The sequence below is a fragment of the Ovis aries genome, chromosome 12, assembly GCF_016772045.2.
Source record: "Ovis aries strain OAR_USU_Benz2616 breed Rambouillet chromosome 12, ARS-UI_Ramb_v3.0, whole genome shotgun sequence".
Classification (NCBI taxonomy): domain Eukaryota; kingdom Metazoa; phylum Chordata; class Mammalia; order Artiodactyla; family Bovidae; genus Ovis; species Ovis aries.
In genome coordinates, this window is record NC_056065.1 from 52,251,103 (window position 1) to 52,277,132 (window position 26,030).

Sequence of the window (26,030 nt, forward strand, 5' to 3'; positions counted from 1 at the left end):
CTCCAGTTAGATTTCTGGGTCAGGAAGATCCACTGGAGAAGGAAAAGGCTACCCCGGTCCGGTATTCTGGCATAGAGAATTCCATGGACTGTACAGTCCATGGGGGGTCACAAAAAGTCAGACACAGCTTAGCGAATTTCACTTTCACTTTTCACACAAAAACTTTACAAATAGCTTCATTTAATGAAGGCAAAAGATTGGGGTCAATCCAGGTGTCTCCCATATTGTTTCAGTTTAGAAAATGACCGCTATTGCCAGGTGTTGGGGCTAAATTAAGATTCGCACTGATTTACGGCCCGCCCCCCACCCGCAATATTCCCATCTGTGGCTCTTGGGCACAAAATGGGTTCTTAGAGTTTCCAAATGACTTGTTATTTATTGCTTTCTGAATTTGATGGCAAACTCTCTTTTAAGACAATGCAGATCAACCATGTAAAGATCCTTAGGACTATTTTGAACTTGGCAGTAAGTGCTACCTATTAGTAGAATCAGGATTCAGAATATCAGAGACAAGTGGGCCGTGGAAGCTCATGTAATCTCATTGTCTCTTCTTAGCGATAGGGACACTAGGAGCCAAGAGACCCAAGGTCAACTGTTTGCCAAGGTAATTATAGTAGGAAGATATAGACAGAAACGCTTCTGTGCAGTTACTTATCTGACAAGCAGCTACTATCATTTTTGGGTGAAAAGGAATGTAAATTGAGAAAAATGTCCTGGAGAAAAACTTTTTGGTCTTTCATGGGTAAGTATGAAAAGAAAGAGGAGAGAAATTTACTCTCAGTTGATTGGTTTGAGGTTTGAAAGATTTAGCTTTAATTTTTGTAATTAAAATTACAAAAATTTTAATTTACATATACATCCAAGTTAATGGTATTCCTAGGTGACTCAGTGGTAAAGAACCCATCTGCGAAGGCAGGAGGCACAGGAAACTCAGGCTCAATCTCTGGATCAAGAAGACCACTTGCAGGAGGAAATAGCAACCCACTCCAGGTCTCTTGCCTGGAAAATCCCATGACAGAGGAGCCTGACAGGCTACAGGCCATAGGATTGCAAAGAGTTGGACATGACGGAGTGGCTGAGCACGAGCACACATAATCGTTTAACAACCGCCTTTCTGCACAAAAGCTGCTGTGACCTACGGCATTTGTCAGCTTCTGCAGTGCCAATACCCCTTCTGAGTGGTTGGAGTATTGATATCACAGGTAGCATTGCTTCATGCATGCACACAGGTTGCTCTCTGATATTGTCTTTGCAGCCATATTGTTCAGAGGTCACCTGAATCTTGATTTCTGGCAATTTTCCAATCTCTCTGGTGTGATGCCTCAGAAGAAGTACGAGGCAAGCCCATTACCCTCACCACTGCTTTGTACAAATACCCAGGTCACTTATCTAGATGGTCAGCAAACACAGATAGAGAACCTACTATGTGTCTGACCTTGTGTAAAACCTAGCAGATTCAGGAGTGAAGCAGACATTCATGGTCCCTGGCATACCTAGAGCTGATCATCAGGCAGAATTCAGTAGAGCTCTATTGTCTGGTGGCTGAGCTATCTGCCCTTGTATACCTAGCCAACTTTAGAAAGTAAAGAAAATAACTGGGGACTTCCCTGGTGATCCAGTGGTTAAGAATCCACCTTGTAATTCAGAGGACGTGGGTTCAGTCTCTGGTTGGGGAACTAGAATCCCACATATCTCAGGGCTACTGAGCCAATGAGTCACAGCTAGAGAGAGAGAAGCTTGCATGCCATAACTAAGACATGATGCAGCCAAAAAGATAAAAATAGAGCAAATGACGGTAAAATGCCCGGGAATCCCTTTTCTTCTCCATTGAACTTGCAAACCCAACTTGCCTACTTAGCGTTTAGATGTCAGGGATGTTGGAAAACATTCCCTTTTGCAAAACATCTTTAATGTAGATTCATTGTAATTCCCGAAGTAAAGTGACTTCCTATAGCATTATTAGGAGTGGAGGCCTTCCCCACCACAGCTGCGGGGAGAGTGGAGATCTTTCTTTATATCTTTTTTGGCAAATATGTCAATGGCAAATCACTTACCAGTGATTGCTAAATGATCCTTTTTGTTGTTCTAGTAATACACTGCTGTTGTTGAAAGACTAAGTCCCCAGTGTTCCTGGCCCAAATGTGTAGGTGCCAAGGCTGCAGGTGCAGATAAAGTAAGCACAGGTTTCCCTTGTGTGAGGCTTTGGGCAAAGCAGATTTGCCGTGTAAGCTCCATGCCCCATTCAACCGCTAATCGGAAAGGGGAGTCCATCCTTGGGGTAAACACACAACGAACCTGCACTTGTCAGTTCTGACAGTGGGTCAGAGACCTCAACCCAAAACTATTGGAGACGTGCTTGATGACAGACCCTCCCTGGCTATAACTATTAACAGCTTATTCTTTGAAATCAATATAATCCCCAAAAAGAGCTAAAGAATTCTCACCGTAGCAGAATTGGAGGCCCGGGGAGCTGGTCTTTCCCATTAAACGTATTCAAAGAAGCAACACTTTGGTCTGTGCAGTTGTGGACTGGTTTGGGGCTTCCACGATAGCTCAGTTGGTAAAGAATCCACCTGCAATGCAGGAGATCCTGATTCGATTCCTAGGTCTGGAAGATCTGCTGGAGAAGGGATAGGCTACCCACTCCAGTATTCTTGGGCTTCCCTTGTGGCTCAGCTGGTAAAGAATCCACCAGCAATGTGGGGGATCTGGGTTTGATCCCTGGGGTGGGAAGATTCCCTGGAGAAGGGAAAGGCTACCCACTCCAGTATTCTGGCCTGGAGAAGTCCATGGACTGTATAGTTCATGGGGTCACAAAGAGTTGGACATGACTGAGCGACTTTCACTTTCAATTCACTTGTGACTCAGTGCTTATGTACAAATCATTGACCACTAAGAATGATTTGTTATCTTAGCCGAAGCTTACTTGGAGGGCTTGGGAAAGCAGGAGGGGGTTTCTACCAGATGAATCTATTTAGACAAGAGAGAGTAGTTTTAACCTAACTTTAGGAGAGTACTGTTCATGAAAACATGCATTCCACTACACCGATCTTTCTAGAGATGTGAGTACCCAGTTAATGTTCCTAAGGTGCTTTCCTCTAAATTGCCTTTGTCTCCTTCAGAGCACATCTATTATAAGAGTTAGGAGGATGCTGGTGATGGAGTGGACTTGGCTGCTGAAAGTTTCAGTTGGGGACACATATGTGGGTCAGCTGATCCTACAGATTCTTCTTCACTTGGCTTGAAGGAGAGGGAAATTAAGAGTAAGAGTTTAAGACATTCTCCAGGAAGGGTGGTTTCTCGCATCAGGAGATTCATCTGGGAATGGGCTTCAGGGACATCTGCGGCTCAGCTGTGAACTGACATTAGGTGTGTGTGCCTATGATTCAAGCCTCCCAAACTCTGCTCAGATATGCAGATCATCCTACCCTAATGGCAGAAAGCAAAGAGGAACTAAAGAGCCTCTTGATGAGGGTGAAAGAAGAGAGTGAAAAAGCTGGCTTAAAACTCAGCATTCAAAAAGCTAAAATCATTTGGTTCCATCACCTCATAGCAAATCCATTAGGGAAAAAATGGAAACAGTGATAGATTTTTTTTTTCTTCTTTGGCTCCAAAATCACTGTAGACAGTGACTGCAACCATGAAATTAAAAGATGCTTGCTCCTTGGAAGAAAAGCTATGACAAACCTATACAGCATATAAAAAAACAGAGACATTACTTTGCTGATAAAGCTATGGTGCTTCCATTAGTCATGGATGGATATGAGAGTTGGAAATAAGGAAGGCTGAGCACCAAAGAATTGATTCTTTCGAATTGTGGTGCTGGAGAAGACTCTTGAGAGTCCCTTGGATAGCAAGGAGATCAAACCAGTCAATCCTAGAGGAAATCAACTCTAAGTACTCATTGGAAGGACTGATGCTGAAACTGAAGCTCCAAAACTTTGGCCACCTGATGTGAAGAGCTAACTCGTTGGAAAAGATCTTGATGCTGGGAAAGATTGAGGGCAGGACAAGGAGGGCAACAGAGGATGCGATGGGTGGATGGCATCACTGACTCGATGGACTCAATGGAGTTTGAGCAAACTCCAGAAGACAGTGTTGAACAGGGAAGCCTGGTGCGCTACAGTCCATGGGGTTGCAAAGAGTTGGACACGACTTAGTGACTGAGTAACAGCAACAAAACTCTGCCCAGGTTCACTGTTCTTTGCCTGTATACCTATGTGACTATGGCTGACTGCTGTGCCAGCTGAAGGCTGACTTTCAGTGAATGCAGACATGTGCCAGGTACCACTTCATTCCCACACCATCGTGTAAATTCTTCACGAGAACTGAGTGGAGTGTTTATTGTGATCCCCATTACAGAGATGAGGACACTGAGGCCCAGAAGGTGAACTGATTCCCCCAAGCCTTCTCAGCTGGGAAGCAGTGGCTCTGGGACTTGAATCCAAGACTGTTTGGCTCCAATACCCTTCCTCCTAACTACTCTTCTGCCTCCTCTTATTCACAGAATTTGACACTTAAGCAAGGGGCTGGTCCAGTGGTCATCACTCCCTGGATATACGTTAGAATCACAGGGAGAAGTTTTCATCTTTTTTTTTTCTTTTAAAAAATACCAGTGCCTAGGACCATTCCAGATGATCAAATCAGAGTTCTAGAGGTGGGATCCAGGCATTGGTCATTTGAAAGAGCTCTGCTGGGTGAGTTCACTGAGCCCGAGAGCTGCTGGTCAGCCCAGTGTTTTTGAGACGGTATTTGGATTTCAGTTGTCCACCACTGCAGAGGAACAGTAGAGCCAAGCTGTGGACTTTGGAGCTCCAAGGCAAGGAGAGGGGTTTCTGAAAATCCAGGCGGCCCAGGTAAACTTGCCTACTGAATACCAATGGGGAGCCACATAAGCACTTAGAGACTGAATATCCCAGTCTGGAACATGGAACTCACGCCCTCTCCCTCATGGAGTTTTAAGACCAAAGTTATAAACTGGGACTAAGGAATGGCCCAAGGATGGTCCCTGACCCACTGACATATTGACCTCTCTTCATTGGTTTGAACTTGGTTTTTGAATTAGTTACTAAGCTTTCTGGGCTTCACAGGTGGTGCTAGTGGTAAAGAACCCACTTGCCAGTGCAGGAGACATGAGAGACCTGGGTTCAGCCCCTGGATCAGGAAGATCTACTGGAGGAGGGCGTGGCAATCCACTTTAGTATTCTTTTTTTTTACCTTAAAATGTTTTTTTTGCCACTCTATTTTTTAATTGAAGGATAATTACTTTACAGAATTTTGTTGTTTTCTGTCAAACACCTACAAGAACCAGCCATAGGTACACTCTAGTATTCTGGTCTAGAGAAACCCCGTGGACAGAGGAGCCTGGTGGGCTACAGTTGTAGGGTTGCAGAGTCAGACATGATTGAGGAGACTGAGCATGGATGTACTAACTTTTCAGAATTAGGAGATTACATAGTTATACTTCAATTACAAAAAAATAAACAGAATCACAAAATTACACATAAAAATCTGTATTTCCAACTTCTCTTGGAAAACTGGAAGATGTGCCTCTGTGTTAGGGGAACCACTGACTAAAACTGCAAACCTTGGCCAGGCCCGATAGTAACCACTTGCGTGAGTTATCTTCAACAAGAGGTCCTGGTAAGGAATGTGGAACAAGCTACCAGCATCCAAAAGGATTCAGCAAAGGTCAAAAGGAGTGAGGCGACACCAGTCTCTATGTCCTACCAACCTCCCAGAATCCTCCTCACTGGAATCCATCACGGCTGAGTGATGCCCTCGTCACCAGGAAGGACCCTGAGTCAGAGGGATTGACCAGAAGCAACCTGAAACACACTCAGTTACTGTAAAAGCTGGAACTGTAAGCCACGTGGCAGAGCAGTCCTCCTGGGTTCAATTCATTTCCAAGGGTCAGACAAGAGCCCACTCTCTGGCCCTGGAAGGGGGCCCCTTCCTGCAATATCTGCACCTCAGTTTTCTCATCTCTGTAATGGGTCTGTGGTCCAGTGGGCACAACCAGAGGACCTTGGCTTCCTCTCTGAGGGGACACAGGTGCCTCCAGCATCCCCCTGGCTCCACCGGCTTTATGGCCTCACATTAGCCTGGATGCTTACTTTCTTTCCCAGACTAGCCCCAAGGCCATGTGAATTGGTGACCTCCTACTGAACATTAAATTAGATAATATGTTTTTAGAGGCATAAGCATTGAAATTCCTCTTGCCTGTGTTTTATTACTATTATTCTCTCTTACCCAGCTTTTCTAGTTCTGCTGCCTCCCTTGGAATGCTCATGCCCAGTCTTTCACGGAGGCATTCTTGGAGCTCTCCTCCAGCTTCTGTGATGGGAGGAGGGAACTCCTCTTTGAACATGTCCCTGGTTCCCACCAACCCAGCTGCTATGCACCAATGACCACAGTTTCCACCAGAAAACACAGGGAGTGGTTGCCCTGGCAACCGCCAAGTTGTCACTTCAGGTTGGCATACTTTGCCATTGGAAACCAGAGCAGCCAGTTGCCAGAAGGGGAGGCAGTGGATGCAGAGGGCAGAGATGGGGTGTGGGTCCCAGGAGGCGGCTCCCAGTGCTCCTGCCTGGTGTCCTGTCTGCAGGGGGCCCTCTGCTCGCCCAGCCCGCTCCTCCTGTGACAGGGGTGACTCACCACCCAGGGGCTTTTCCCAAAGTGAAATGGTAGTAATGTGCCAGAGAGTGATGACAGAGAGAGAAACGCTGTTCACTTTGAGAAACCTTCGCTTCTTGGACTGAAAGCATTCTGAACCATTTATATTTGTGTGTGTGCGTGTGCTGTGCTCAGTGGTTCAGTCGTGTCTGACTCTTTGCGACCCTATGGACAACAGCCCACCAGGCTCCTCTGTCCATTGGATTTTCCAGAATACTGGAGTGGGTTGCCATGCCCTCCTCCAGGGGATCTTCCCGACCCAGGGATCAAATCTGCATCTCCTGTATTGCAGATGGATTATTTTTGGCTGAGCCACTGGGGAAACCATTTATACTTATAAAATTTTCTCTTTATTTATAAAGAATAAATTATATTTTAGGGGCACCAAATGAATAATTCAGATTCTCAGCTTTGAACCCAGTCCCAAAAATCTTGGTTACAGGTACTCTAACAAATGGGGGCATTTAGAAAGAGAAAGAGAGGGAGAGAGACTCTTCTTCACGTTCTCTGACAATAATGAGCAGAGAAGAGAATATGGTGTCGATGCCCCTTGGGGGCAGAGGAGCAATGAGAAGGATCCAGGTAGCCTTTTAATCCTTTTCCTAATCTTTGGGTGGATTATACCTGCACTTTCCTCCCTGTGGTTAAACATGGCTAGTGAAGGCCTTTGCTGTTTCTGCTGGGGTTTGAGTGTGAGGACCAGGCTGGGTGGCTTAGATGCCACCAGCCTGAGAATCCCTCCCTCCTAACGGCCCCCACTGCTGACTCACTCAACCCAGGCTGCTATTAACATATTGAAGGCCTTGACCTAGAAAGGAATGAACCCCCAGAGCAGATAAGAGTTGCTCTCATGGTGCTTTGTTATTTGTAGCCAACCAGCCAACAGATATTTTATTGAGCGCCTCTGTACAAGGTGCGGTGCGCGCACAAATTGCGCAGAGCTTAGCATATTTACAGAATATTAGATTTGTGCTGGGCCTAGCTGCATAAATAGAGATGCCCTGAATCCTCTACAGGGGTTTAATTTGATTCCTTCAATCCTAGAGTGCTGTGCAAAGTCTTACAAGGAGGACAACACATCAGTAATTGTTCCTCAGGGTAAGGAAGTGGAGGAGGACCATCTTTACTGTGATCAGGGGCCTCCCTCTGTAATTAGAAGTGCAGGTGGAACCTGTGTATGTCTCTGACAGTGCCTACGTGAGTTTCGTGGATACTGACTTGGTGATGAGTCTGAAGCTGATTGCCCAGGGGTGGAAGAGTAATAGGGCTAATGGAGTTGAGACCCATGGGGCCTTATCTTTTTATATTCATAATATATTTAATGTAAATGGACATTCAGATTTATGTTGATCTATTTGCATTTCAATTTACAACCAGCCACTCGCTGGATAAAGTAATATTTCTGGGGAGCAGGGAAGTGTGAACAAAGCAGAAATTATGGGGGAGGGAATGCTGTGTGAGAATTGAGGTTGCAGTGGCATGGGGTGGGGGGGCGGTAGGAAAGGATGGAATTTGTAAAAGTGGCATTGCTGGACAGAGTGGGGGCAGCACCCTAGCTGGAGAGAGCTGGAGAGAGGTTGGTTCCAGAGAACTGGGCAGGGGAAGGAACCACCATCTGCTCAGGTTGGGGGTCTGCCTAGCTAAGGAATTTCTGCTCCCAGGGTTGTGTCTGGATAAGCAGGAGGAGGGACTGAGAGAGAGCCAGACAGAGAGCGAGAGAAAGCAAACTAGTACTTCGTCAGGATGCCAACCTCTTACATGGCCCCTATACCCCATAGAGTGAGGCACCACCCCATCTTCTCAGTCTCAACACTGGCCTCTCCCCACTGAGCATTTTAGCTACCCTTGACATGTAGTGATATTGGCAAAGGTTTATTTAGAAATCAATGTCTGACATTATGGTAATGATCTCATTTCATCCTAATGGCAAAGCCCCATGTGAGGAAGACCGTCTCATGATTCCGTCACTTGAGGACGCTGACCAGTGCTGACAGAGCAGAGGGCTTCCTGGTGGCTCTGTGGTGAGGAATCCGCCTGCCAATTCAGGAGATGCAGGAGGCATGGGTTCTATCCCTGAGTCAGGAAGTTTCCTTGGAGAAGGAAATGGCAATCTGCTCTAGTATTCTTGCTGGAAAATTCCATGGGCAGAGGGGCCTGGCGGGCTACAGTCCATGGGGCTGAAAAGAGTCTTTCAGGACTGAGCATCTGGACATGAACAATAGACCAGAAGTTGATTGCCAAGGGGCAGAAGAATAGCAGAAGCAGATCCCATTCCAACAGGAGAAGAATATTGGATACTGAGGTCCAGAGATGTGAGAGCTGATTGAGGCTACAGAGCCCGTAAGTGGTGGAGCCAAGGGGTCCAGAAATCCTGGTTCCCCAACTGGCCACACCTTTCCTCCTTCTTTGCCCATCTCCTGGGACACCCTCTGCTTCTCCCAACTTGTCAACATTCACCCTCCACCAAGACTCAAACAATACCTCCTCTCTCACGTCCTCTCCTGCTTGGCTGCGTTCATCTAGGTTTCTCTCCCATTGGCCACAGTGAAAACAGCACAACATTGACAAGCAGCAGCCATCTCTCCCTTCCACCATCATCATCAAGTCCTGACTGAAGAATCTGCAGGAAACAATGTAACCTTGCCTGCAGTCCCATGGCCTGTGTACTGAGCGCTCCTCTGGGTAACACCCTGTCTGTGGGTTTTGATAATTGCGTATACTAAGGATTGTATTCCCTTTCCTCCTTTGTTATCTTAAAAAAAAAAAAATTAGATGAAGGAAACTCAGGCTGTTTATGTTTTGGCTGTTTGGCTGATACTAATGAACTTATCCTTTAAAAGAAAATCCCCAAATATCCCTAGTCTAAATTAGACATCTCTTTAAGCAGGAAGAATATATTGTACCCACCATTGGCTCTGGAACACTGGGAAGAAAGAAAATAGAGAATGATGAAATATATCCCCTTTACTCCAGCCTTGCAGAAACCTGCCAGTGTGTTTTTCAGCCTCAGGGTTTTTGCATTGGACAGTCTCTCCACTTGGACTCTACACCTACCTCTCTACTCAGCTGGTTTCTAGACTCAGGTCTCAGGTCAAATGTCTAGATTACCTTGGCTAACATTCTTTCTCATTCAATCCTCTTTTGAATTACTCTGTTTTCATTTTCTTCCTAGCATTTCTCTCTCTCTAAAGTTGTCTTGGGACTTCCCTGGTGGTCTAGTGGCTAAGAATCTGTACTCCCAATGCAGGGAGCCCAGGTTCGATACCTGGTTGGGGAACTAGATCCCACATGTTGCAACAAAGGGCTTCCCAGGAGGCTCAGTGGTGAGAAGTCCACCTGCCAATACAGGAGCTGCAGGAGACGTGGGTTCAATCCCTGGGTCAGGAAGTTCCCTTGGAGGAGGAAATGGCAACCAGCTCCATACTTCTGCTGGGATAATCCCATCGACAAGGAGTTGGACACGATTGAGTGACTAAGCATGTATGCCGCAGCTAAGAGCTCACATGCCACCATTAAAGATCCTGCATGCCACAACGAAGATTGGAGATCCTATGTGCCACGACTAAGACTCAGCACAGCCAAAGAAATAAACAAGTGGCAATAAATAAATACTTAAAAATTAAAGTTTTCTTGTTTCTTTCCTTATTCATTATGTGTCTTCCCATTAAATATGCATTCCTTGAGCTCAGAGAATTGGTTTGCCTTTTTCAACTCTGTGTTCCAGGTCCTCAACAGTGCCTGGCACAAGTAGGTGCTTCAGCTAACACTTGCTGAAGGAGTAGCTCCTGCTGTGCAATAGATATGCTCCATAACATGTGTCTGTACATCGGAATTTTGTAACTTGAGCCATGGACTTAATTAATAGCAGGAGGTTCTTCCATTTCCAATCTGAAGACTTCCAAGACCAAACATCTAGAAATATGGGACAAAGTATAACAAGTCCCTTCTCAGATGCTTCACTGAACTTGCCAAAAAAAGGGAAATTTCCAAAAACCAAGCATTAAGAAGAAGCTGAAAACCAGAGTGGTGTGTGGGGGCTGAGGTCTTGGCTGTTGCAGATATTAGCAACCTTGGGGACCCTAGAGGCTTGGTTTTCCATGGAGACAGGAGACAAGCCTTGGACCCAATCAAGGTGGGAAGATGGAGTTAAGGCCAGTGTGCATTTGGGATTCTTAAAGGGTTATGAATCATGGGGAAAATATGTACCTCTTATCAAAAGGAGAGAGCAAGCACATGGTGTGCTCTGTCCTAAATAAAAAAGAGCTTGCCCAGAGAATTCTCAACAGTTTGTTGGCTCAAAAGTACAAGGTTCAAATTTACATTGTCCATGTGGTCCAGGAAACCTCAAGATGAAAAGGGAATGCAAAGAGCTGCCCGATGTCTGAACCACAGGCAGGAGTAAGGGCAGCCCCAGATGAATTCTTTCCCAAAGAGTAGTCTTTTACTTGAGAAAGACCTTCACCTTCAGGGACTTAAACTTACATCCTATTGGCCAGATGTACCTCCCTTCTCCCAGCTGCAAGGAGACTTGTGTGTTGAGTATTTTTAGCTGGGCACAGTGCTGAGGGAATAATTTTGGATTCTGCTAACAAGAAAGGAGGAGGAACAGGCACTGGTTAGGAAGCTGGTTTTGTCAGACATTAGGTATAAAGATAGAAAGATAGACACTAAAGTATCATGATAATATGATTATCTACATACACAACTTCAAAGACTCTACTGAAAAGTTAGAGTTAATAAGTCAGATCAGCATGTACACTCATAAGACAGGTATACAAAAATTAATTGCCTTCCTAGAGATAGACAAGAGCTTCACAGATGGCTCAACAAGCAAAGAATTCACATGCAATACAGGAGACTCAGATGTGGGTTTGATCCCTGGGTTGGGAAGATTTCTTGGAGGAGGACATGGCAACCTACTCCAGTATTCTTGCCTGGAGAACACCATGGACAAAGGAGTCTCGTGGGCTACAGTCCATAGGGTCACAAAGAGTCAGACATGACTGAAGCCACTGAGCATGCAGGCATAGACTGACAACTATTTACGATAGCAGCAGAAACACTAAAGTATCCAGGAATAGATTAGTATATGCCAGCAGGGTATGGATAAAGTTGTAAAATTATTCAAAGATACAATGTTAGACTTAAATGGAGAGATCAGTCATGTTCATGGATGGAGAGATCAATCATGTTCATGGATGGGGAAGACCAACAGCGTAAGGATAAAAGGAGCAAATACCTTAAGATTTCCAATCCCATGCAATGCCTTAGAGAACTCTCAAGTGTGTGCTGTAGATGATGAAAGACCTTTCACAGCAGTTTTGTCTCACTAGTGAAAAGTAAGAAACAACCTAGTTTCTATCAAGTGAGTGTAAGTAAATTTGGTATGTTCATTCAGTGAAATAATCTACAGTAGTAAGCTATGACAAACCTAGACAGCATACTAAAAAGCAGAGACATCACTTTACTGACAAAGGTCCATATAGTCAGAGCTATGGTTTTTCTAGTAGTCATGTGAGAGTTGGGCTATAAAGAAGGCTGAGTGCCAAAGAATTGATGCTTTCCTTGAGAAAGTTAAGGAGAAGAAAATGCATTATACTTTTTTTGCAGAGTTCCAAGCTTGCTTTGCTTGCCAGGCAAGAGGCCAGTGAATTTGAGAGACGAGCTGTTGAAGCAAGGCATATGACTTTAGTTGGAAAGCTGACTCACTGAGAAGACGGTGGACTAATGTCTCAAAATCACCATCTTGTTGGGGTACGGATGCTAGGTTACTTTATGGGTCAGAGATTGGGGGAGGTGAGGAAAGAAAGTAAAAAGGCCATTTAATCTTGCAAGAACCTCCTAGAATGGCGAGCCTCACACAAAGGGATGTGTTAATTTCTTTCTTCCTGCCATCTATAGGTGGACAGGATTCTGAACAAAGGCACTTTAGCTTAATAGTCAGGCAGAGGGGCAGGATTCTCTGAGGCAGGCCATTATGTATGATTATAATAACAAAAATGGCCAAAGAAATAGATGTAGCATGGGAGAGTCAAAACTGACTCTTCCTTTTTACACTTTGATAGCATTAGGATAAATGTATTGACATGTGGTTTACAAGGGGAGATCCTAGAGGAGGAACAGACACCTGGGGTTTTAAATGTATGCCAATTCCAAGATCCTGAGAGTCTCTGACTGTTTAAATGTATGCCAATTCCAAGATTCTGAGAGTCTCTGACTGGGGTCAGAGGGCTGGATTTGAGCTAGGATTCTGTCCCTGGCTCATTCAGCACCCTTAAGCAAGTCCCTAACATTCAGATCCTCCTTGTCCCTAGGCACACAGAAAGGGGGCCGAACACTATGCTTTTTCAGGTGAATTCCAGATCCAAGAGAGTTTACTCTCAGGAAGTGAGACTGCTTTGCAATTGGGACTGGATGTTAAAGCAGGAAAGATGCTTCTTGGGGGAAAAAAAAAAAAAAACAAACCCAAAACAAACTCCCTAAAGTTGATTTGCCAAAGCGGATAAACATCCTCCACATCTGTTCACGTCGGAGTGCGAGGCCTGAGTTTTCTAGGAAAGTCTATTTAGACCCTGACACAGATTGCATTTCCTTTTAAAGCAACAAGAATGATAAAGTATCTTAGTATAAAATCAATAGAAAGCAGTTTAGTGGTCTCTGAAGTCTTCCAGGCAGCCTGTCCTTCTAGTCCTCTCTACAGGAAAGATCAAATGAGAAGTTACCAGCTTCCTTGTATGTTTTAGTTGTTTGCTACCTAAATCACTGGAAAACATTTACGGAACCACTTAGAACTGGGGAGAGCTCTTTTCTGCTTCTGGCACCTCTCACCCCACAAAGGATTTGAGGAAAAAAAAAAAGGGCCATTAATTAAGCTAGTTGACAGGGATGAGAACCTGGGGGCTATATTTCTTAAGCACTGTGTCATTACTTCTTAAGTTTTGGAGGAAGAAAAGAGGAGTTGGCTTCTATTTTCTCCCTGGAAGCTTTTTCCCCCATCTGTCATGAAACGAGTATGAAATGTTGCATTAAAACTGCTCAAAAATGATTGGCTATTGACCATGCATGTTATAAAAAAATACTGCAGGGGGATAGAACTGCAGTCAGAAGAGAAAATGTTCCTTGCTATAGTCTATGCTGGGCTTGGACAGATAACTGAGAGTCAATTCCAGGCACAAGCTATCTGTTTTCTACTGCTGACATTTTGCATTTTTGCTTGTGAAACCCTGAAGGGATATTGCATGAGAGTCACTATCATAATAATATCAGCTTGCTACTACAAGGTGTGGTCAGTAGTATCAAAACCCCAATACTTGTTTTTTAAAAAAATTTACTATTTATTTATGTTGGCTCTGCTGGGTCTTCCTGGCTGCACAAAGGCTTTCTCTAGTTGCGGAGAGTGGGGACTACCCTCTAGTTGTGGTGCTCGGTCTTCTCATTGCAGAAGCTTCTCTTTTTGCAGAGCATGGGCTCTAGAGTGCTCAGGCTCAATAGTTGTGGTGCCTGGGCTTAGTTGTCCCGAGGTATCTTTCCAGACCAGCGATCGAACTCATATCCCCTGAGCTGGCAGGCATTCTCAACCACTGAACTACCAGAAAAACTCCCCCAAACCCAATATTTTCTGTTCTCCCAACTTTTAAGTGTGTTGGTGTGGAGCTAAGTGGGGCCTTCCTGTCTCAGTGGATCTAAGTGGGGCCATGCAGTGATGCGATTTAGATGATGAAATATGCACAAAAGTTCCTTGTATAACTTCCAGTGAAAGATTTAAGGACCAGCATGACTGGTCACTTTCTTTCTTTCCTTTGTACATGACATACAGGTGGCTGCTTTTTAGCCTCATCTCCTGAGTGGCTTCAATGAACACAGACTTCTGCCTACCAGTATGAGCACATGGCATGAGTGAATAATAAAACTTTGTTTTAAGCCACTTGTCCCTTTTGTTACTGCAGTATATCCTTGCCTGTACTGATAGATACACACTTAATAACCGCTTGCTAGGGGTCAGATATGGAGAAGGAAATGGCAACCCACTCCAGTGTTCTTGCCTGGAGAATCCCAGGGACGGGGGGAGCCTGGTGGGCTGCCGTCTATGGGGTCACACAGAGTTGGACACAACTGAAGTGACTTAGCAGCAGCAGCAGGGGTCAGATAATACACTAAACAATGTGATCTCATTTAGTTCTTACAGCAAACTTGTAAAATGGATACAGTGATTACCTTCCTTTTTCTGATGCAGTATCATGGACACTAAGACATTAAGTAATGTGCCCAAGGTCGTGGAGTGGGGCATGTCATGGGGCTAGGATTCCAACCTGAACAATCTGCTTCCGAGAGCCTGCAGTGAAAACTACAAGGCTACAGGCTGATTAGGGAAGCTGGAGTGCTGCAGATGGTGAAGAAGAAAGAACATTCCTTAAAGCCAGCATTTGACCATGTCCCCTCCCATTTTGCTCCCCCTGTGGATAGTGTTGCTCAGTTATGTCCGACTCTTTGCGACCCTGTGGACTGTAGCCTGCCAGGCTCCTCTGTTCATGGGATTTTCAAGGCAAGAATACTGGAATGGGTTGCCATTTCCTTCTCCATCTTCTGCCATTTTCTTCTGTGAATACAGGTAGTTTGTTAATAAAGGCAATGACTCCCTAAGGCCAGGTACGAAATAGAAGGATGGAGCTGCTCTGTCCTTACGGAATAGTGGGAACTTCTTTCTAAAGGCAACTTGGAAAAGAAATCAGGAGATCATAAAATATATCTTGGGACATTTTGTGGGGGTTGGGGGGAAATGTCTGGTATCAACATTCAGATCTGACTTTATTGTATCAGAGCCTTTGCTAGGCTTAGTGGACTCAATGTTCAGTAAGACGCCATCCCTGTGTATATCTGAGCATTGTAGATGAATGTGCCCAGTGCTCCAGAAAAACAGAATAGGGCTCTTTGAACAACCTCAGTGTCGGCAGGGGGAGGGGCTATGCTGGGTGCCAAAGGGCAAGCAATGTCCTCTGAGCATCTTTAGTTCCTTTTCAATCACTGGACATAGATAAGATTCCCAGGGATGCATCTAAAGTCATCTCTGAAGCTGCTTGCATTTTTAGCCCATACTACATCTTGCCTAAAGGAAAGCTATTTAAAATAGGGCCTCCTTTAATTTATCCTAAAACTGTCTCTTTTATGTTCCCAGGCAAGAAGGGAAACACGAGTATTTTTGAATTTCATGGAGAAGCCTACACTTGGATTCTACCCACTCATATTCTTAGTCACTAGGGATGAAAGGGAACCGACTTTATCCTCTTTTTACATTTGTGAGAAGTTTCTTTAAGAGGAGACCAACAAAGCAAAAAAATAAAAACAAAGACAAAAAAACCTCCAGACCGCAAAGTGCTTTATCTACACTGTAGTTGTTGAGATATGAGATACTCTGAGAAAATCTAGAAGAAAAGAAAATAATCCTTCAATTCTCTATTCAGAAATCTCCACTCAAAGCAGTTTCCAAATCAAAGGAAGCTTTGGGTGTTAGTTTTCCAAAATTATTCTCCTTATAATGAGATTTTTCTTTAAACTTCTGATTTCCATGGGTGCTCTCTGAAAGGATAAGAGCTCCTTTCTAACCTTTGAAAAAGCTGTTTCAAAATTGGTTGGTAAAAATATGCATTTCATGAAGTCATAAAAATTATGATTCTATGCTTAGTGGAATCTGATTAAACATGCTTTTAACCCAGTCTTAGAGAACCAATGCATTATCTTCATGAGCAACAAAATGTACAAAGATGGGTAAAAACCTACAATTAATTGTCTTACTAACAATGCCTGGGTAGTCCTTTCATTTAATTGGTCATCTAATAATTATGATTCCTTGCTTGATTTATTTGCTTATACAAGCAGCTCTAATATATGCAACTTTCCGTCTTCTTAATTCTAATGTATGAAACACACATCGTATGGTGGCCTCCAATGACCCAATGCTGCCAAAATGGACGCTCTCACATTACTATGGAAACGACTATTGCACAAGTCCCTTAATCTTGTGATTTGTTCTTATTTTTTTATTTACTTAGCTGCACTGGGTCTTTGTTGCTGCGCGCGGGTTTTCTCTAGTTGCAGAGAGCGGGAGCTACTCTGCAGTTCCGGTGCATGGGCTTCTCATTGCAGCGGCTTTTCTTGCTGCAGAACATGGGCTCTAGAGTGTGTGGACTCAGAAGATGGGGCTTTCGGGCTCTAGAGCACAAGCTCAGTAGTTGTGGCACAGAGGCTTAGCTACCCCTCGGCTTTCCAGATCAGGCATTAAACTGGTGTCCCCTACATTGCAAGGCAGATTCTTACCCACTGGACCACCAGGGAAGCCCTAATCTTGTGACTTGTTTGCTCTTGAATCAGTGCACAATTATGAAGCCATTGCTATCACAAAATGAAAAGGGTGCTATTAAATACTAAAGGGGACCCTACCCATGGGAGGGGGACCACCCTTTAATTAGCTGATATAAACTTCTAAGGGTAACAGTGAGCCATGGAGTACACAGGAGGAAGACACTGACACTCTCTGCCCTCTAGCTCTCTTGGCAGAACTGGTTCACTGCAGGACCAGCCAATGGCACAGCTCCAAGATTGGGGGGGCAGGGTGGGGGCAAGCTTCTGGTGGAGCAGAGCCTGAGGATCCATGATGCCTGGGGTGCTGGGGCTGCTCTGCAGGAACTGATCTGTTATGTGTGAGGCCAAATTCTTGTATCTTTTAATTCAAGAATGGCAGGGCTCTTCCTTCTCTCCAGCCAACCCATGCCTTCATTTTACTGACCAAACAATTTTACTTCCAACATCCTTTATGCTGATGAATAAACCCTCTGATGTAGACCTTGAAGGAGTTACCCAACTACTCCTAGAATGTGTATTCATAATTAAAGCATCCTAAGTTCCCGGGTGGTGCTAGTGGTAAAAAACCCACCTGCCAATGCAGGAGATATAAGAGATGCAGGTTCAATCCCTGGGTCAGAAAGAGCCCCTGGAAGAGGAAATGGCAACCCACTTCAGTATTCTTGCTTGGAGAATCCCATGGACAGAGGAGCCAGGCTACAGTCCATAGGGTTGCAAAGAGTCAGCCATGACTGAAGCTACTTAGCACACATATAGCACAAATACTCCTTAGTGGCCTCTAGGACGTAGGTTGCTGATAAATTCCATACATGTCAAATCACAGTTTGTGATAAAGGATGTTTAAAGTACACATGACCAAGATCATACAGTGCGATTAAAGATGAGGAACTGAGGCTTAGAAAGGAGAGGGAATACCTGGAGTCCCGCAGCTGGTTCTGACCTTGTGTTCCCCCTCATGCGGCGGACCAGCAAGTCACACGTGGAGACACCTAGGAAAGAAGTAACCTCCCCCTTGCCCCCAGTGTTAGTCTCCTTTCCTGTCTCTTCTTTTTTTTTTTCAACATTCATTAGCAGGGCTGCCACTTATATTTGGGCAGTAAAATCATGCATGACTCCAGACAGTGTGGGCCTTGCCCACTGGAGCTGTGTGGTGGTAATGACACTGTGACCTCAAGCAGCAGTTCAGTTTACTGCTCCTTTACTGCCCAGGGTGAGTCAACATTAACACTGGGCAGAAGGTACAGGAAAAGAGCTGTATTTATGTTTGCCTTTTCTGGGTCCTTAAAATATGAATATTTATGTTTATTACTTATTTACTGTATCATGGATCACAGCCTTGTCGTGGCAAAGGGGCTTGCATAACTCAGTGAAGCTATAAGCCATTCCATGCAGAGCCACCCAGGACTCTTCATAGTGAAGAGTTCTGACACAGCGTGGTCCACGGGGAAAGTGAAAAGTGAAAGTGAAGTTGCTCAGTCGTGTCCGACTCTTTGTGACTCCATGGACAGTAGCCCACCAGGCTCCTCCATCCATGGGATTTTCCAGGCAAGAATACTGGAGTAGGTTGCCATTTCCTTCTCCAGGAGATCTTCCCCACCCAGGGATCGAACCTGGGTCTCCCACTGGAGGAGGAAGTGGCAAACCACTCTAGTATCATTGCCTTGAAAACCCCATGAGCAGTAATAAATAAATAACATTTACTTATTTACATATTTAGCAGAGACATCATTTTGCCAATAAAATTCCATATAGTTAAGGCTACGGTTTTTCCAGGAGTCATGTATGGACATGAGAGTTGGATAGTAAGGAAGGCTAAACACCAAAGAATTGATGCTTTTGAACTGTGGTGCTGAAAAAGACTCCTGAGAATCCCTTTCACTGCAAGGAGATCATACCAGTCAATCCTAAAGGAAATCAGTCCTGAAAATTCACTGGAAGGACTGATGCTAAAGTGGAAGCTCCAATACTTTAGCCACCTGATGTGAAGAACCAACTCACTGGAAAAGACCCTGATGCTGGGAAAGGTTGAAGGCAAAAGGAGAAAGAGGTGACAGAGGATGAGATGGTTGGATAGTATCACTGACTCAGTGGATATGAGTTTGAATAAATTCCAAGATATAGTGAAGGACAGGGAAGCCAGCTGTGCTGCAGACCATGGGGTCAGAGTCGGACAAGACTTAGTGACTGAACAACAACAGTTTATAAAGTTTTCATTTTAAATACAAACAAAAACTTTGTATTTGTTTACAAAGTTGCTGCTTTGTTCTTTTTTGGTATTCCTGGTATTTGTATCACTGAGTTCACAGGTCTTGGGTGAGCAAAAGAAGCCTCTTTGCTCAGTGGTAAAGAATCTGCTTCCCAGTGCAGGAGACACTAGTTTGATCCTTGATTCAGGATGATCCCATGTGCTGCCGGGCAACTAAGGCTGTGTGCCACAACTCTGAGCCAGGGCTCTAGAGCCTGGGCTCCAAAGCAAGAGAAGCCTCTGCAATGAAAAGCCCATGCACCACACTAGATTAAATTCATGCAAACCTGGCTAATTTGTCAGTGCCTCCATGTTGGAGCAAATATGATGAATTTGAGATGCTGAGGACTGCCTCAGTGCATTTCTGCCTGGAAGTCTGATTGCTGTGCTGTTAAGGAAAATAACCAGAATTTTTGCCTAGGTGCTCCTGATCACCAGATGAAACGTCTCAATGTGACAAAGGAAGCTGCCTTTAAAGATGAGGCTGAGCAGTCATCTCACCTTTCAGCCTCAGGAAAGAAAAACAAAATTTTTTTTTTCGTGGATTTGAAAATTGTGGATCAACAGAGATTAGAACCCATAACTCAAGGGCCAGAAACAGACAGAAACGCATGTAAGAGTAGCCAGCTAGGAACTAGCTTTGCCGGATGGACACCAGTTCTTCTGAAATGCGCTGGGCCCTCCCCAAAGCTCATCTCCTTTATTCTCCGCACACTTGGGCAGGTTCAGAGAAGCACAAAGAGGTGAGTGATTTACTCAAGGTTACCTGGTTCGTCAGTAAATTCTGGATTGGCGTGCTGGCCCCAGGTGCCTTCTCACACATCCTCTCTGGAAAATGCAATTTGGGGATTCGCTTTCACTATATGAAGCTGAACTTACCTTGACCTCAATGTTTTTCTGACTGAAAATGGGGGAAAACATACATTTATATGTCCCAGGAAAGAACTTACTGTCTATCCACAAATCATTGTCATAGACATTGGTTCCTTTCTCATCTGTCTAGCCCCTAAATTACCTTGGGGGTCTATTTTGGCTTTGCCATTGCCATCTGGAGAAACTGGCTAATTTGTAGCTATTTCATTTGTCCTTGGAGGAAGCAGAAGCATAAGAAAAATGGTGAACTTCACCTTGGTATCCGCTGACAGACAAATTAAGAAGTATTGGAAACAGCTGGATCTCGGGAGTGCTACATTTGAATGTTGTTGTTTAGTCGCTAAGTCATGTTCAACTCCTTTGCAACCCCATGGACTTTAGCTCACCAGGCTCCTCTGTCCAAGTGATTTCCCAGGCAAAAATACTGGAGTGGGATCCTTCTCCAGGCGATCTTCCAAACTCAGAGATCAAACCTGCATCTCCTATATAGCAGGTGGATTCTTTACCACTGAACCACCTGGGAAGTCCACTACATTTGAATACTTCCTGTGAAAAGAAAATTGTCTTATACACTTAAGTAGGTGGGTAAATACGTGGCTGGGGTTGTTGCCTGCTCCTTGGAAACAGCGCAACTTCCTGCAAAGGATTTACATCTGAAATGGACTTTAAGCTCCCTTTATTATCTTATTGGATTATTAACAGGGCTTTAAAGAGCGGACAAGATGGGACTTCTCTGGTGGTCCAGTGGCTAAGACTCCCAGTACAGGGGGCCTATATTCTACCCCTGGGCCAGGGAACTGGATCCCACATGCTGCAACTAAAGATCCTGAATGCTGCAACGAAGACCTGACACAGCCAAATAAATAAATATTTTAAAAAATAAAATAAAGAGTGGAAAGAGGAGAGGGCTGAAAAGGCAGAAGCAGGGACTAGAACCTCTCTTTTTGGATATATATGCATGCTTTTATGTATTATAAGAACCCTGTGACCCAGAATTTGCTAATATAGAAAGGGAAAGATATTAGGACTTACATTAGCACAAAGTAAATTTATCTTGCAAAGTGGCAGGAACCTATTACTTAACCTACCTTTTAACCTGGAGGTTAAAAGTTTCCCAACCTGGAGGTTATAGAGAGGCTGCCCACGGATGTACACTGACTGCAGACTTGACTTATTTGATACCTCTGATCTGGGTTTAAAAGAGTCAGACGGGGACTTTCCCAGTGGTCCAGTGGTTAAGAGTTCATCTTCCAATGCAGGGAGTGCAGGTTTGATCCCAAGTCAGGGAGCTAAGACACCACATGCCTTGAGGTCAAAAACACCAAAACATAAAACAGAAGCTATATTGTAACAAATTCAATAAAGACTTTAAGAATGGTCCACATCAAAAAACATCGCAACAAATAAAAATTAAAAAGGAAGTAATAATGAAAGAGTCAGACAAAGAAACGCCACGGGACAACTTCACCGGGAAATTCAGAGTCCTGGCTGCACTGGCCGTGTTTTCTCGGGTGGCTGCCTCCTTTGGACGTGTGCACTGTGCTGTGCTCAATTGCCCAGTCACGAATGATTCTTTGTGACCTCATGGACTGTAGCCCGCCAGGCTCCTCTGTCTGTGGGATGTTTCAGGCAAGATTACTGGAGTCGGTTGCTATTTCCTCCTCTAGGGGATCTTCCCAACCCAAGGCTTGACCTCACGTCTCTTGTGTCCCCTGTATTGTCAGGCAGATTCTTTATCACTCTGCCACCTGGGAAAGCCCTTTACTATTTGGATAGGCATATCTTTCCCAGTTCACTGTGGCCCCATCACTCATCCTGCAAACTCTCCTCCTGACAGCCTGCAGAAACTTGTGAGCCTCAGTTGTCATCCATAAAATGGGGTGATCCTGTCTGCCTCATTAAATGATTTCAGCTCATTTCAGAGATAAAGTGGGTGATAAGCACTTCTCAATGCAGGGCTGATTCATGGGGTATCCAGCATGTAACCAGACCATCTGGCATTCATCTTTAAGGCCAGTGTCAACATATGTCTCATTAAAAACCCAAAGCAAAACAAACTCCTACCCTAAAGCAGTGATGCAAAATGGAGATTTTATTGAAGGTCTCTTGGGGACAATGAGGTGAAGTGAAATCATATTTCACTCAGTAACACTTTCCGGTTCTGTCAATCTCTCTATTATGTAAAGCCTTTTCGTTTTTTCTGGGTTTCTCACATTTCCCCTCTTCCCTCAGCACTGCAGAGAATCACATTTAGAATGCTAAGGATGGGGAGGGAGTTTATACACCCTGGAAGTCGTAGGGAAGTCCATTTATCCACATATCATTGGGATGATAGATGACTTAAAATGCTTTCACTTGGGCCTTCCCTGGTGGTACAGTGGTTAAGACTTCGCTTTCCAATGCAGGGAGTGTGGGTTAAACCCCTGGTCAGGGAGCTAAGACATGCCTTGTAGCCAAAAAAGCAAAACATAAAGCAGAAGCAATATTTTAACATATTGAATAAAGACTATTAAAGTCATCCACATACAAAAATTTTTTTAAAAAAGCTTTCACTTAATGGGTGGGGGTTTCAAAATAAGCAGTGGGGCGGATGCATGATTGATATTGGGATTTCATCTTGAAAAATGAAACTAAAGATCATGAAAATTAATTTGCTATCTTGCACTGAACACAATTTAAGTTATAATTGCAACTAGGCACTAATTCTTAGAATCAACAGATGGTGAATCAAATAAGGATTAACAGAAAATTTGGGTATATTCTTTTCTACCAACTAGAACACTCATCCTTCACATTTGAGATTCATAGAAATATCATAAAGTCAAGTTTTGCAGAAATATCTGGGGGCCTTATTAACTCCTGCCAAGGTGCTGCTAGTGGCAAAGAATCCCCTTGCCAATGCAGAAGCCATAAGAGACGTGGAAGGATAACCTGGGTCAGAAAGACCCCCTGGAGGAGGGCATGGCCACCTGCTCCAGCATTCTTGCCTGGAGAATCCTCATGAACAGAGGAGCCTGGTGGGCTATAGGCTATAGGGTCCCAAAGAGTTGGACCCAACAAGCAACTGCGCATGCACACAAGGGCTCTTAATTTTATGATGTCAGTCATTCTCTTTGTTTTGGAATAACTTTATATTTACAGAAAATTTACAAAGAAAAATATGGAGAGTTCTCCTATACCCTTCACCCAGTTTACCCCAAAATTAATATCTTATAGAATAACAGTACATTTGTCAAGACTAGCTAATTAATACTGGTACATTGAAAGAAGTCACTCAGTCATGTCCAACTCTTTGTGACCCCATGGACTATATAGCCCATGGAATTCTCCAGGCCAGAATACTGGAGTGGGTAGCCTATCCTTTCTCCACTGGATGTTCCTGGCCCAGGAATCGAATCGAGATCTCCTGCATTGCAGGCAGATTCTCTACCAACTTAGTTATCAGGGAAATACTGGTACATTAGTATTATATAAGGATATTCATGGAAAAACTGGTGAAATCTGAATAAAGTTTATTGTTTAGTTAATACTAATGAAAACTGGTATTCATTATACTGGTCAGTTCAGTTCAGTCACTCAATCTTGTCTGCCTCTTTGGGACCCCATGAATCGCAGCACGCCAGGCCTCCCTGTCCATCACCAACTCCCAGAGTTCACTCAAACTCATGTCCGTTGAGTCGGTGATGCCATCCAGCCATCTCATCCTCTGTTGGCCCCTTATTCTCCTGCCTCCAATCCCTCCCAGCATCAGGGTCTTTTCCAATAAGTCAACTCTTCACATGAGGTGGCCAAAGTATTGGAGTTTCAGTTTTAGCATCAGTCCTTCCAATGAACACCCAGGACTGGTCTCCTTTAGGATGGACTGGTTGGATCTTCCTGCAGTCCAAGGGACTCTCAAGAATCTTCTCCAACACCACAGTTCCAAAGCATCAATTCTTCAGCGCTCAGCTTTCTTCACAGTCCAACTCTCACATCCATACATGACCACTGGAAAAACCATAGCCTGGACTATACAGACCTTTGTTGGCAAAGTAATGTCTCTGCTTTTGAATATGCTATCTAGGTTGGTCATAACTTTCCTTCCAAGGAGCAGGTATATTACTATTAACTAAACAATAAACTTTATTCAAATTTTACCAGTTTTTCCACAAATGTCCTTATATTGTTCCAGGATCCAATGCAGGATATCTCATTTAGCATTTGTCTTCTGTTGAAGCATTTCTTTTCTTAGCATCATCTTTTTCAATTATGACTGATCTCACTCTGCAACTGCTTTTGTCAGTGACTTGCCTGCAGTGTGATCCACGTAATCTTGCATCATTCCTATTGACTTCATAAAATCATAGATCAGTTGTTAAGACTTGCAATTCCAGTTAGCAAGAGACGGATAGTAATAAATTGCTGTTTCATATTTTGGGGGGTGGTAGGGGAGCTTACTGCCAGTGTTAAGCCAGATTGGTTTTCAATCCATGTGCACTGGTATAGTCCTTTGCCTGTTAAAATAGCAACATATTTCTCTAAGTTTTAGTAAATATCTATGCCAGGAGTCCCTCCATCTCACTAGTGCAGCAACTGAAGGGTACATTCTTGGCTAGCGGGGGATGCCCAATGCCCTGGAGAAGCCTGGTACACTGACTCCTTCTCTAGCTTGCTCCAATAATTAGGGAGTTCTAGTTCAAGTTTATTAAGAGATTGTTTTGACCAATCCAGACATCCGTGGTCACTTCATTTAATAAATATTTACAGGGCATTTTATTTTCATTAAGTTGTCTTGGAGATCTGGGCTCCAGGTTTGGTTCCACAGTGGGAAAGCAGATTACCCTTGGTTTTGACTGATGGTTGAATTTTGGAAGCCACAGATGATCACTCTCTATATTGTGAGAAGCAAATTGGGGAGTATGAATGTTCAGGGTGAAGGGTCTCAGAAATGTGGAACAGAGGAAAGTGCCAAGATTCTCCATAGAGTTCAAGCACCAGTCTGGGATAATTTTTTTTTATAAGGACATGATGGATCTGATACCATAGTTCTCAATGCGTGAAATCAACACAGGATACCAGCCCACTGGTAAAGTTTGCAGGTCCGTTCAGTGTCATTATTTCTACAAAGATGAGATGGGGCTGTAGGGGTGATTCAGGGCTGGGGATTGTCATAGTATATGACCAACAGGTTGACAGAGCCTGGGATGCTGGTGAGATATTGAAGTGATATTGCTGAGTGATATTGAAGAGGGTGGCTGTGGAGTTTAGGAAGGCTGGCTAATTCATGAACTCTGAGTGTAATATATATCAGGTGACTAATTATGCAATGGTCCCAGAGAGGACAAAGAGTACATTCACTGGATGAAGGAGAAAGGGGCCAAAGTCAGAAGAAGGGAGCCCCAGACTCAAGATCTAGTCTGAGGATGAGGGATTCAGGATATGGCCGGTGTAAAACGCAGGTGGAAGTCAGTGAGGCTGAGGAAGATGAAGTCAGTGATGGCTCAAAGGGGCATGTGGGACATAGCCTCTTCCATAAGTAAGTTTCAGATGTACTAGTGAAGGACTTTCCTGGTGATCCAGTGGCTAAGACTCAGTGCTCCTAATGCAGGGAACCAGGGTTCGATCCCTGGTCAGGGAACTAAATCCTACACGCCTAAACTAAGAGTCTGCATGCCACAAACTGAAAAAAGGTCTTGGATGCTGCAACTAAGACTTGATGCAGCTATATTAACAAACAAAATTAAAAACAAAAACAAATGTAGTGGTAAAAATAATCAGAGAATCAGAGATTTTGAACTTGCTTAGGTAATTGTCAACATCACTTTTCCAACAAGAGTCTGCATAGTCAAAGCAATAGTTTTTCCAGTAGTCATGTCCGGATGTGAGAGTTGGACCATAATAA

General features: G+C 44.1%; 1 protein-coding gene across 2 annotated transcripts in view; it reads right to left on the minus strand.

The window, feature by feature from the left end:
* Window positions 1-26,030, minus strand: part of KAZN (kazrin, periplakin interacting protein) — a 1,321,995-nt gene that overhangs the window by 566,755 nt on the left and 729,210 nt on the right. The window lies entirely within an intron of this gene.